This window comes from Schistocerca americana, chromosome 3 (assembly GCF_021461395.2).
Source record: "Schistocerca americana isolate TAMUIC-IGC-003095 chromosome 3, iqSchAmer2.1, whole genome shotgun sequence".
Taxonomy (NCBI): domain Eukaryota; kingdom Metazoa; phylum Arthropoda; class Insecta; order Orthoptera; family Acrididae; genus Schistocerca; species Schistocerca americana.
In genome coordinates this window covers 783501237-783514724 of record NC_060121.1, presented here as the reverse complement: position 1 = coordinate 783514724, position 13488 = coordinate 783501237, and positions in this window count along the sequence as shown.

The following is a 13488-nucleotide window of genomic DNA, read 5'->3' as shown; positions in this document are numbered from 1 at the left end:
AGTCATACCTAGCTAACAGGAAACAAAGGGTGTCAGTACAAGGGACTAGTGAATTAAGTCATCAGTCATCATCAGAATGGGAAGAAATTACATGTGGTAGCAGAGATCGTTTTGTTTGCAGATGACACAAGTATTGCAATAAATAGTATGTCGAGTGTAGTTCTAGAAAGATCTGCTAATGATATTTTCATGGATATTAATAAATGGTTTAAAGCCAACTCATTGACATTAAACTTTGAAAAGACTCACTATATGCAATTCAGAACTTGTAAGAGGTTTCCACCCAGCATATGCATAAAATACGAAGAAGAGAAGATAGAAGAGGTTGACAGTCTTAAATTCCTGATAATAAATTCAGTTGGGGAGAGCACACCACAGAACTGCAGAAACGCCTTAACAAATCTGTATTTGCAATTCGAGTGTTAGGAGACATAGGCGACATAAAAATGAAAAAGCTTGCATACTTTGCCTACTTTCATTCCATAATGTCGTATGGTATAATATTTTGGGGTAACTCTTCAAGTTAAACAAAAGTTTTCAGAGTCCAAAAGCGTGTAATACGTATTATTTGTGGAGTAAATTCACGGACGTCCTGTAGAAACCTCTTCAAAGAACTGTGTATACTAACTACTGCCTCTCAGAATATTTACTCATTAATGAAATTTGTCCTAAATAATATATCTCTTTTTCCAACAAACAGCTCAGTTCATACATACAATACCAGGAACAAAAATGATCTGCAGAAGGACTTAAAAGCACTTACTTTAGTTCAAAAAGGGGTCCACTACTCAGGAACACTCATCTTCAATAATTTGCCAGCAAACATAAAAAATTTAGTTACAAATAAAGACCAATTTAAAAGGAGCCTGAAAGACTTACTAGTGGCCAACTCCTTCTACTCCATAGACGAATTTTTTAATAGAAACAAATGATGTATTGTATATATTCATACTATTAGTATTGTTATTTCAGGAAAAAAAAAGTTGACATGTTCCACATCAACGAGGATCTCCTCAGCATGGATCTATGGAACGAAAAACTAATCTAATCTAATCTTTTGACTGGCTGAGCCACAACGAAGTACGTACAGAGATTGAATAAAAGTTTCTTTATTGTCAGCGGTGTTTGCAGTGGGCCCTTCGGTCCGTTACCATCGCCACTCATAGCTCCGAGTGCAACTGCACTTGGCAGTACCCTTCCACTAACACGACTACTGCTATGTTTCAATGTCATGGGCATAGTCACAGACACAGTTTTGTAAACCCTCGCCACCAGTTTTGTAAAGGCCTCCTCGCTGCTGCTGTGGAGCCCGAGTTGCCACTGTTCTTACGGTAGGCCGAGTTTGTGAGTTCGTGAAACGGCGTCTGGTGCAGTACACCGTTAAGACAATTCTTCCCTGCCACTATTACACAGCTACGCCCCAGGGACAGGTAACAGGATAGGAGAACGAAGATTCTACAACACTTCAACAAATTAGTAACAAAGTCACACTAATGAGTTAAAAAGGTTTACTTATCTTTGTGACTTGTTGAATAACGAAGTCTGTAACACTGCATGTAATATAACACAAAGAAGGGCCTCAAGGACTCAGAACAAATAATCGTTGGTAAGCTTCACACTACATAGCAAATGCAATTTGCAACTGTTCACATGTGTGAAATCCTAAGCGACCAAACTGCTAAGATCATCGGTCCCTAGTCTTACACACGACTTAAAGTAAATTAGACTAACTTATGCTAAGAACACACACCCATGCCCGAGCACTCCGTCTTCAGGCCACGAGTGGCATACCGGGACCATCCGACAGCCGTATCATCCTCAGAGGAGGATGCGGATAGGAGGTGCGTGTGGTCAGCACACCGCTCTCACGGTCGTTATGATGGTATTCTTGACCGAAGCCGCTACTATTCGGTCCTCAATTGGCATCACGAGGCTGAGTGCACCCCGCAAAATGGCAACAGCGCAAGGCGTCCTGGATGGTCACCCATCCAAATGCCGACCACGCCCGACAGCGCTTGGCTTCGGTGATATCACAGGAGCCGGTGTATCCACTGCGGCAAGACCGTTGCCCACCCATGCCCGAGGAAGGACTCGAACCTCTGGTGGGGGGAGGAGCCGCACGAACCGTGACGAGACGCCTTAGACTCAATTTACAACTGTCAAAAAAAAAAAAAAGAGCTCTGAGCACTATGGGACTTCTGAGGTCATCAGCCCCTAGAACTTAGAACTACTTAAACCTAACTAACCTAAGGACATCACACACACCCATGCCCGAGGCAGGATTCGAACCTGCGACCGTAGCAGTATCGCGGTTCCAAACTGTAGCGCCTAGAACCGCTCGGCTACAACTGTCAGTTCACTTCTAAGAGTTCACTAAACGACGTTCCCTGTCCTAAACCAGCCCTGGACGAAAATCTATAACCAAGCCAGCGAGAGCTGCTCTTCCATAATCCGAGTACGCTTCTATTCGTTGTAGTCTGGTCATTGGCGGATTGTACTTGGCTGTCTATTAGCCGATGCGAAGTCGTTATCTTCAATCTCAGCGCCGCCCGTGGCGCTGGCGGAACTCGCGCAAGTGGCGAGTCTGTGACACTGGCACAGCCTGTGGTGCTTTTGCCCTGGCTGTATCTTGTACGGACGACACACTTTTCTTGAGAAGTGTCACCATTCGAAAGAAAAGATAGATCGTCTTGGAGAAGTTGTTTAACTTGCCTACCGACTACCAAGCGCTGTTTCATCAAAATTATATCGTGACAATGTTCAGTCACAACCATGGCCCACTGAGGACCTTTGGTAATAATAATGCCCACGCCACTCCCATTGGGAAGAAAAGGTCAAGAAAGAGCAACACAGGAAACTGACACATAATATGTATCATCTAAACTATGAAGAGGTGAAGACAAGCGCAGAAAAGAAAGGAATCGAACAGCGGCAGAGCCAAGTGGATTACAACGTGGAAAGTGGCTTCGCTGAGTGTCAGGCAATCCCGGCCTCTAGGAGCAGCAGTAATGTTTCCCGCACACAGAGGAACGCAGCCGCGCAGTAATCCCAGCGGCGGCGAAGGAGGCACGCCTGCAGCTCCTCTTCAAAGGCGCCGCCATTAGCGCTGCACTCTGCGACTTACTCATCGGCTTGCCTCCGTCCTGGTTTTAAGCGCACTGTGACGCATCCACGACTCGCTTCGGCACAGCTGACGCTGTTACAGCTGTTTGACGGTTGTCTACAGTTACATGAACCAGTGCAACGAGAAGAAGCTGAGTAGATGGACTGAAGAAGTGCAGAACCTGTTGCTGACTGGAATGAAATATGTTGATAAAATACGTATAGAGAGTAGGCCAGTCAAAAATTGAAACAAAGATAAGTACAGGAAATGACGCTAGCGACAAATTTAACATCATAATGCGGGACCACATACTATTTGAAGGAATCATCCTACTTTGGAAGTAAAATAGTTATACAGGGTGTGACAAAAAGGTACGGCCAAACTTTCAGGAAACATTCCTCACACACAAAGAAAGAAAATATGTTATGTGGACATGTGTCCGGAAACGCTTACTTTCCATGTTAGAGCTCATTTTATTACTTCTCTTCAAATCACATTAATCATGGAATGGAAACACACAGCAACAGAACGTACCAGCGTGACTTCAAACACTTTGTTACAAAAATGGTTCAAATGGCTCTGAGCACTATGGGACTTAAGGTCTGAGGTCATCAGTCCCCTAGAACTTAGAACTACTTAAACCTAACTAACCTAAGGACATCACACACATCCGTGCCCGAGGCAGGATTCGAACCTGCGACCGTAGCGGTCTCGCGGTTCCGGACTGCAGCGCCAGAACCGCGCGGCCACTTCGGCCGGCCTTTGTTACAGGAAATGTTCAAAATGTCATCCGCTAGCGAGGATACATGCATCCATCCTCCGTCGCATGGAATCCGTGATGCGCTGATACAGCCCTGGGGAATGGCGTATCGTATCACAGCCGTCCACAATACGAGCACGAAGAGTCTCTACATTTGGTACCGGGGTTGCGTAGACAACAGCTTTCAAATGCCTCCATAAATGAAAGTCAAGAGGGTTGAGGTCAGGAGAGCGTGGAGGCCATGGAATTGGTCCGCCTCTACCAATCCATCGGTCACCGAATCTGTTGTTGAGAAGCATACAAACACTTCGACTGAAATGTGCAAGAGCTCCATCGTGCGTGAACCACATGTTGTGTCGTACTTGTAAAGGCACATGTTCTAACAGCACAGGTAAGTATCCCGTATGAAATCATGATAACGTGGTCCATTGAGCGTAGGTGGAAGAACATGGGGCTCAATCAAGACATCACCAACAATGCCTGCCCAAACCTTCGCAGAAAATCTGTGTTGATGACGTGATTGCACAATTGCGTGCGGATTCTCGTCAGCCCACACATGTTGATTGTGAAAATTTACAATTTGATCACGTTGGAATGAAGCCTCATCCGTAAAGAGAACATTTGCACTGAAATGAGGATTGACACATTGTTGGATGAACCATTCGCAGAAGTGTACCCGTGGAGGCCAATCAACTGCTGATATTGGCTGCACACGCTGTACATGGTACGGAAACAACTGGTTCTCCCGTAGCACTCTCCATACAGTGACGTGGTCAACAGTACCTTTACAGCAGCAACTTCTCTGACGCTGACATTAGGGTTATCGTCAACTGTGCGAAGAACTGCCTCGTCCATTGCAGGTGTCCTCGTCGTTCTAGGTCTTCTTCAGTCGCGAGTCATAGGCTGGAATGTTCCGTGCTCCCTACGACGCCGATCAATTGCTTCGAACTTCGAACGTCTTCCTATCGGGACACCTTCATTCTGGAAATCTGTCTCGATACAAACGTACCGCGCCACGGCTATTGCCCCGTGCTAATCCATACATCAAATGGGCATCTGCCAACTCCGCATTTGTAAACATTGCACTGACTGCAAAACCACGTTCGTGATGAACACTAACCTGTTGATGCTACGTACTGATGTGCTTGATGGTAGTACTGTAGAGCAATGAGTCGCATGTCAACACAAGCACCGAAGTCAACATTACCTTCCTTCAATTGGGCCAACTGGCGGTGAATCGAGGAAGTACAGTACATACTGACGAAACTGAAATGAGCTCTAACATGGAAATTAAGCGTTTCCGGACACATGTCCACATAACATCTTTTCTTTATTTGTGTGTGAGGAATGTTTCCTGAAAGTTTGGCCGTACCTTTTTGTAAGACCCTGTATAAATAAAAATAAATGTTTTATATGACATATTTTCAAATTAGACTAAAAAGTACAAAATATTTTCCCTGGCCCCGTACAGCTTGCTAATTCTATACAGTATTTCTCAAAATTTGTCATTGACACTTTTTTTATAGCTATGAAAATATTCACAAAATTTATAATGAAAATATGGTTCACATGAAAAATATAGTTAATAATTACAAGTTGAACTATTTCTGCATTAATTATATATTGCAAGTGCCTTACGTTTTTCGTTATAAATCTTGTAATTATTTTCATAGTTATTAAAAATTCACATTAACAAATTTTCAGAACTATTTGTTTGGGTGTTATGAATCTATCGAGCTTGGAAAATTACTTTTTGTCTGATTTAAAAGCGTGTTATATGAAAATTTATTTTTATTTAAAAATTATTTTCTGATTTATAGTCTTGAAAATTTTCAATCCATTTGAAATATTTTAATGAGATTATAAGAGACAAATGTGCTAAATTTCACATTTATTTTAGTCTCTTTTCACTTGATCATATCTGGAATAAAAAATCTCAACACCCTAAAATAATTACTGAAGAGTAACGAAATTTCGGGAATACATTCGTATAGGTAACATATTTAAATGATTAATGTTGCAAGATCACAGGTTAATGTAAGTGTGGGACAAGCCATTATAAATGTGATATGCTGGTACATTAGTAACCGGTGTATTCTTCAGGATATTGAATGCAAGCATGCAGACGTGCATGCACTATGCTGTAATGGTGCCGGATATCAGTTTGTGGGACGGAGTTCCATGTCTGTTGCACTTGGTCGGTCAGTACGGGGACAGTTAACGCAGGTTGTTGTCCGATTGCGTCACACGTGTGCTCGAATGGAGACAAAGCTGCTGATCCAGCAGTCCAAGGCAACTTGTCAACATTCTGTACAGCATGTTGGGTTACAATAGCGGTATACGGACAAGCGTTATCCGGTTGGACAACACCCCCTGGAATGCTGTTCATGAATGGCAGCACAACAGGTCGAATCGCAAGACTGACGTACAGTTTTGCAGTCAGGGTGTGCGGGACAACCACAGGAGTGCTCCTACTGTCGTACGAAATCACACTGCAAACCATCATTCCAGGAGTCGGTCCAGTGTGGATACGCACAGACAGGCTGGTTGCAGGTCCTCAACTGGACACCTAACCAACGCATGGCTATCTCTGGCACCAAGCCGCAACTAGCTTTCATCAGAAAACGCTTCAGACCGTGCCCTCAAATTAGCTCTTGCTTGACACCAATGAAGCCACAAATGGCGGTGGTTTGGGGTCAGTGGAAAGCACGCTACAGGGCATCTGGCTCGGAGCTTTCTTTGAAGTAACCGACTTGTAACAGTTCGTTGTGTCATTGTGATGCCAACTGCTGCAGATACAGTACAATGCACTAGAGCCATACACCGAACACAACGATCTTCGCTCTCGATTGTGCCACGTTGGCATCCGGAACCTTGTCATTTGTATTATCGTGACATAGGGGAGAGAGTGTCACTGAAATGATACAGGATTTGGGGCGGATATCATTAAAACAAAGGCGTTTTTCGTTGCGGCAGAATATTCTTACTCAATTTCCAACACCAGCTTTCTCCTCCGAATGCGAAAATATTTTATTGACGCCGACCTACACCGGGAGAAACGATCACCATAATAAAATAAGGGAAATCAGTGCTCGCACGGAAAGATATAAGTGTTAGTTTTTTCCGCACGCTATGCGAGTTTGGAATAATAGAAAATTGTGAAGGTGGTTCGATGAAGCCTCTGCTAGGCACTTAAATGTCATTTGCAGAGTATCCACGTAGATGTAAATCTAGATCTTACGACCGTACATTCACACGACCACCGCTACTACCAATCACGTACATACCTGCCAAGCCTTTCTACAATTTCGCGGAAGGAACATCCAGCTTCTCATAGCCCTAATACGTGACCTCGTTCAAACTCAGTGAGGTACTGATAACTGCATCCTCGTCGTCTTAAGGGCATTCTTGAATAGCATGAACTCACCACGTCCAATCTCAAAGACCCTAACGCTTATGACCTCAAATTAACGCTCACGACCGTCACAACGTATGTTCAGAGCAAACTTGTTTTGCATCCTCACAGTGGCGCCACTAGCGCCAATCTTATGGGACTAGAGCAAAATTTGAATGGATTTCATCTTTCAGATGTAGAAACACGCTTACCAACTAATTTATGTCTCCCAACTCCTCCTTGGTGTTGCGATTTTTTTCCGTCAGTGTATATCAGTTTGTGTGATTGTTATTTTCATAAAAAATAGAGTAATGAAGTAAGCAAAACTATTTCGTGATTTTTCATGAGATTATTATTTCAGTACTAGCTCTACATCCAAGGTTTCGCCTTTGTACACGTATGTCATATACAGGGTGAGGCACTAACTATTGCCACTAACAATAACTCTGAAAGTATGATAGGAGGTGAAAAGTTTGTCGGACAAAAGTTGCATGGGACAATGGGAGCCATAATACGACGTTGATTTTTTAATGCTAGATGGGGTCGCTTCAGAGCTATTAATGTCAATTTTTTTTTTTTTAAATCGGATGCTATAGTTTGGTACTTATTTTCTGATAGCGGCTATCGAGACGCATCCAATGATGTGTAAAACTTCCATCTGCAGAAGGTGTTAGAAGGGATGACCATTGGTATCAATGCAGCGCTGCAATCTTCTTATCATCGGTTGATGGTATTCCTTATCACATCGGCACTTAACGAAGCACAAGCTCTGACAATTCTCTCTCGCATATCTTCAGGTGTAGTTGGAACGTCTTTATAAACAATGTCTTTTTCGAATCCCAACAAGAAAAACTCCAGAGGTGGCAAGTCTGGCGAACGAACCGGCCATGACACATCTCCTTCGCGTCCAATCCAAATATTTGGGAATTGTCTCTGCAACTCATTTCTAGCCATCAGCGAAAAATGTGCGGGACACCCATCGAGTTGATACCACATTCTGTTCCTTGTTCCTAAAGGTATTTCTTCCAATAGAAGGCGTAATGTTTCTTGCAGGAATGTGGTGTGCTTCCTACCATTAAGATATCCTTCGATGAAATTGGGGGCCTATAATTCTGTCCTCCAAAATCCCACACCATACATTGTCCGACCACGGTTTATGGTGTGCAACTTGCCGCAGCCGACATGGATTTTCAGTTGCCCAATAATTCATGTTAAGCAAATTAACATTTCCAAGGTTCGTGAATGTAGCCTCGTCAGTAAATAAACGTGTCGTCCCCCTGAATCTGAAGTTGAGCCCATTGGCAGAATTCAATGCGATGCATACAATCCGTACCAGTTAATTCTTGGCGGGAACTGATATGGTAAGGATGATGTTTACGGCGATACAGAACACGAATAACACTACTCTGGCTCATGCCATATTCCCTTGCGATTTGACGCCAGCTAACACAAGTGTACCAATTTCCGTTTCCTCGTTAGTAACTTTCCTTTGCCGGATATGTTTCCGATGCGTTAAAGATCCAGTTGTTCTCAATTTATCATACACATATTTAAATGTACGACATGTAGGGTGAGTGCGTTGTGGATATCCTTTAGCGCATAAGTCTCTAGCTATCACTGGATTTCGTTGGCATTCTCAGTAAATGAGAAGCATATCGACTTGTTCTTCGCTTGATTCGACGATACTAGTCTTACCGTTTCTATTGGTGTTGTATAACGAAACCGTCGAATGGTGTTTACATGTCAATGGCACGTTAGATGGATACGCCGTATTCGGCGACTATTTACTATCTGCACGATGTACAAGAGAGAATTGTCAGAGCATGTGCTTCGATAAATGCCGAAGTGATAAGGAATACCACTCAATCCATGATAAGAAGTTTGGAGCACTGCAATGATACCAATGGTCATCACTTCGAACACCTTCTGTAAATGGACGTTCATACCACCTTTTTGACCTTCAAAAAATGGTTCAAATGGCTCTGAGCGCTATGAGACTCAACTGCTGAGGTCATTAGTCCCCTAGAACTTAGAACTAGTTAAACCTAACTAACCTAAGGACATCACAAACATCCATGCCCGAGGCAGGATTCGAACCTGCGACCGTAGCGGTCTTGCGGTTCCAGACTGCAGCGCCTTTAACCGCACGGCCACTTCGGCCGGCTTTTTGACCTTCGTTGACCTTCAAAGACATTACTGTTACACATCATTGGATTCGTCTCGATAGCTGCTATAAGAAAATAAGTACCAAATTATAGCATCCCATTAAAAAAAAAGTTAACCTTCATATATCTGACGCGATCGCACCTAGCAACAAAAAACCAACGTCATATTATGGCCCCCGTTGTCCTACAAACTTTTCAGCTACCAACATACTTTTGGAATTATTCTAGGTGGCAATGGTTAGTGGCTCACCCTGTGTATTGCACACGTCTGCCCCTCCACTCTCTCCGTCCATCGACTCCTCCCTCCTCTCTCGTTGCTCTCATTCATCTTTCTACCCATCTGTCCCTTCTCACTCTCCATACATCTGCTCGTTGACACTGTCTGTCCATCTCCTCCCTTCTGTTTGTAAATTGCCTCCTCCCCCTTTCTCTTTCCATTCCCCCCCCCCCCGTTCCCTCTGTCCAGCCGGCCGGAGTGGCCGAGAGGTTCTAGGCGCTACAGTCTGGAACCGCACGACCGCTGCGGTCGCAGGTTCGAATCCTACCTCGGGCATGGATGGGTCTGATGTCCTTAGGTTAGTTAGGTTTAATTAGTTCTAAGTCTAGGGGAGAATATTTTCGTAGCATTCTCTTGGACGCTCTCGCCATTCTGGAATGGATCAGTACAAGTATGTATCTATCCTTGGGGCTACATCCACCACTAAATGTAGTTGGTTTTTCTTCGGCACAATGACGTCTAACAATGCAACGTGTCACAGAGCTCGCAGTGTACGTGCGTGATTCCGAAGAGTTTAGCGTTCTCCTGTGCTCACCAAATCCCCCCCCTCCCCCCCCCTCCCCGGTTTTAAGCCCAATCGAGAATACGTGGGACCACCTCGATCGGGCAGTCCGCGCCATTGACCCTCAACCGAGAACCCTCGGGCAACTGGCCACGGGAGTCAGCATGGCTCACATCCCTTTCTGTATCTTCCAGAACCCCATTGACTCTTGACAGGTGGTCTCATTGACGTGACCAACTGGATATTACCGGGGAGATTAAAACGTTTGTACCACATCAATATAACCTGTCAGTAACACTCAAAGCAAACACAAAGTAATAGGATGTATTAATTTCGGAATGGCCCTCGTAATTTCAAAGAAAATCTTAAAAATTGGCATATCACTACACTCCTCTTAGCTACAATCCCCTGATAGCACAGTCAAAAAAGTGAATTGCCTAGAGGTAGGGAAGGAAGTGATATGAAAGTTTGCACATTGATCGATTCTGTGGCTTTACTCAATGATTAAAAATTCAAGTTGAAATTGGCGCTTCGGCCACACTGATGGCCCCTATCGGTAGGATTTTGTACATCCTTCGGCCCTGAAATGTGCAGTCATTTAGTTCGGCATACGTATATTGTATAAGCTGTAGACGTAAGTTGGCCAACAACACATGTAATTGGCCATCAATATCTTGGATATTCACCTGGTTCCTATTTCATCTATTCTGAGATTTTCTTGGCCAAGGGGATATCCCAGCATCACACATGTTCATAGAGACACGGGCAATGTGCGGTCGAGCATTAGGACGCAACGTGTCAACGATATATTGCTTTACCATCAAAGTTTCATGAATCGCTACTAGCAATTACCTAAGGTCATTGGTATCCTAACTGTGCCCACTCACAAAACAAAAACTTTTGCAAACTCCTTCTCAGTTGCCGCTGTCCGCCTCTGGAACAAACTGCCCCTTATCTTGCGCAAAATTCAATCTCCTGCTGCTTTTAAGAAGAAGTTGAAGCATTTCCTACTATCATCCTCATAAAGTTCTCCACAAAATTAATGTACCAGGCCAATCCTCTTATCTGTCAAATAGCAAAGCTAGCGTCTTCTATCTTGCTCCTGAGATTCCTTCCCCTTCAACTATCTCTATTAGCCAGGCAATCTTCTTTTCCTTTATATTTCCTTAATTATGTTTCATCATGTCTATTCTTCTCCTCCCTTCACCATGAGTCTCCCTCATACTCCCTGCTGCCAGCACTCCTATCTAAAATTTGTCTCTTCAATAATGTCTAATTATAACAGTACTTATGATCTACGAATATAAACTCTATATGTCTGTATTTTTCCAGGTGTACCTTTCTAATTGTTTATTTCACTTTTTGTACTAGATGTAGTTTAACATGCCTACTAAAACGTATGAATGTAAAATAAGTAGAATGCCTGGTTAGATGTAAGAGAGGGCCTGATGGCCCTAATCTTGCCAGGTTAAATAAATCAATAAATAAATAAATAAATAAATATCCTATGACTTCCCACACCATTACGCGCAGGAGGCGGCTACACGGGTAGCAGGGGCTGTGTGGTGTGGACTGCGCGGTTTATTAGGTTGAGGGACTCGGGAAAACACAAAAAGGGCTTCAGTCTCAAAGAGTGCAGGTCGAACATAGGAGGTTCGTAGATGCAGGAACCGTCCGTATAACAGCTGTAAATTGTCGTAGCTGTGTTGGGGAAGTACCAGAGCTCCAAGCGCTAATAGAAAGCATTGCTGCTCAAATCTTTATAGGCACTGAAAGCTGGCTAAAGTCGGAGATAAGTTTAGCCGAAATTTTTGCAAAGAATCTAACGATGATCCGAAAGGATAGGTTAAACACAGTTGACGGTGGCGTGTTTGTTGCTATTGTAAGTAGGCTGTTTAGGTTTTTTTATTGGTAACGCCACCTCTGTATGAAAATCACTGGCTGTGCTGTGTGCAGTCTGTGGCTGCTTTGCATTGTTGTAATACTCGCCATTGTAGTGTTAGGCAGCTGGCTGTGAACAGCGCGTAGCGTTGCGCAGTTGGAGGTGAGCCGCCAGCAGTGGTGGATGTGGGGAGAGAGATGGCGGAGTTTTGAAATTTGTCATGCTATATTTATATATGATGATATCAAGGTAAATACATTGTTTGTTCTCTATTAATATCTTTCATTTGCTAACTATCCCTATCAATAGTTAGTGCCTTCAGTAGTTTGAATCTTTTATTTAGCTGGCAGTAGTGGCGCTCGCTGTATTGCAGTAGCTTGAGTAGCGAAGATTTTTGTGAGGTAAGTGATTTGTGAAAGGTATAGTTTAGTGTTAGTCAGGGCCATTCTTTTGTAGGGAATTTTGAAAGTCAGATTGCGTTGCGCTAACAAAATATTGTGCGTCAGTTTAAGCACAGTCATGTATAAATGTTCAAAGGGGACGTTTCATATGTCGACCCTTAGCCGAGGATACCTCACTGGAATCTTCTGATTTTTTGTTGTAGTTTGTGTAATTAGTGTAGCTTTTGTTTATTGCTAGCGCGTAATTGTAGAGAGAATCTCCTTTGTAGTTGTAGCCTTTCATTGTTGTACAGTAAAACAGTTGTTGCATGCATATAGATTTGCACCAAGTATTTCGCAGCTACGCTTGCAATTAACTAGATATTATTTTCAGTGCTATGTTAATGTGTTCTCCTATTTTTGCACTTCAAATTGTGCTTTTCTGTGTTATCGTGTGAAATATTGTGACAATAATGGCGTGTGAAAAACGTAATACTAGGCTCCAAAGTAAACTGAGAAATGACAGTGAAGACGAAAGCAGTGTGTTAGCGCCGCAGAGTAATGAATTAACTAATGTTCAAAGTAGTAATTTGGTAATTGTGCATAGGGAAATGGAGCGGGCGGCAAACAATGGTGTAGACAGTGAAACAGGTAGTGAACAGGGAAGCGTTATCGATCGATTGGTCGGCAACAGCTCGGCTCAGGAATCGGGAATGACAGAACACAATATTGCAAATACTGCAGACTCAGGTTTCGGGTTCTCACCGTTTTCTCAAATGAGTCAAGACACATTTTCCGCTTGTCAAAATGTGAATGTTGCCGGTGCAACTTCACTGCCGAAAAGCACTGAGGAACATGTTTCAGACACCAGTGCATTGTTATTACAATTAATGCAACAAATGGGATAAAAGCTTGAAAAGTTAGACACAATGGAACAACACCAGAGACAAACACAGCAACAGTTAGACACAGTGGAACAAAATCTCAAAAAGTTAGACACAATGGAACAAAATCAGAGACAAACA